Consider the following 1,486-nt stretch of genomic DNA (forward strand, 5'->3'; position numbering starts at 1 on the left):
TAATGTGAGGTGCTGATTAGAAAACAACCATCTGAGAAAAGTCAATCACAATAGATTGGTTTGTAACACTGATTTCTTTCATGAAAAGCCTCTATTTTGTATTCCTATTTCACAATGATCTTTCGAGCTCTATGGTTTGTGATTCTTATTATTGATTTGACATCATTCAGTCATATGATGAGTGTCAGGCAATTTGATGCAGGTTTGATGGCCTGGTGCCATATTGTGATAATTGTATCACGATAATGATATTGATTATGATATTGCCTCGAACTTACCCATATTATGCGCAACTATTACATACTGTGTTGGAAATTATACACTACGGGGAATTCTATAGTTGAAAGTATCTGAAAATGTAGCATTGATGTTGCTGTCTTTTTCCTATTGACAATATAAATGTTATGATTATGAACAACTGAAGGTGGTTATACCAGTGTAATTATAACAAAACAGAATACATTTGATTTTCAAAGGTTATGTGCATCATAATTGTTAGTTAAGGATTAATTACCATTGAACAAAACATTGGTTAAAGTTAATCATTGAAGGGGGAAAAAACGAGACCTATTTTTTATAAATATAATAGCACAGAAAGATAAATGCAGCAGTAATGTTTTTCACCAAACCTTCTTAACTTTCTTGTATTTTTTTTTCTTCTTGTTTTTCTTTTCTTCTTTCGCTCTTTGCCTTCCTTCATCCTCTTCGACTAGAGGCTCGTACCTCTCTGGTAAAAAGGCAAAATGGATCTCAGTGGCGCACTTCTCTTTCTTTCTCCCCCCATCCTCTACCTGGGGGCCGGGGGTCTCATGTTGGTCCGAACAGTCTACTTGTCGGTGATACCTGGCTCCGTTCTCCACTTGCCTCTCACCTAAGGACTCAGTATTATTAAATAACCTCAATACGAGAGATTTGGGCTTCATTGTTGTCTCTCAGGTGGTAGTTGCCGTTCTTTGTTGCAGTCATGGTAGAATTGAAATCTGTCACTTGCTGCTATGTTGTCAACACAAGGTATGTGCTTGAATGGGCGTGCATTCCATTGGACTGCTGGCACGTTGCCCTTAAAGATGTAGTCAGACTGGTTTGTGCAGGAAGTTGTGTTGCACACACACATGATTTGTCTTTAACCTGCTAATTCATTATAACATAATCTTGTGGATTAGAACCGCAGATTTATATACTATATAGGCCTAAATTGTCTTAAAAAGCAATACCCATAGCCATAGTGAATGAGACCTATAACGGGCCCATAATGAAGTAAATTGGCCCCTCAGGTCCCTGCCTGCCCCAGCTACAACGCAATGCCGCCCTCTATCAGGCACATGTAGAAGTATGTTCAGGTCCATTTCTAGAAACTGATCCACAGTCAGTTTGCGTTTTAATGATAAGAGAGTGGAGAAAAGGTGTAATATGCCCCTGGTGGTTTAGTGGAAATATTACCCTGGTGGTTTAGTGGAAATATGACCCTGGTGGTAAGCACATTTAT

Source organism: Oncorhynchus tshawytscha, linkage group LG18 (assembly GCF_018296145.1).
Source record: "Oncorhynchus tshawytscha isolate Ot180627B linkage group LG18, Otsh_v2.0, whole genome shotgun sequence".
Taxonomy (NCBI): Eukaryota; Metazoa; Chordata; class Actinopteri; order Salmoniformes; family Salmonidae; genus Oncorhynchus; species Oncorhynchus tshawytscha.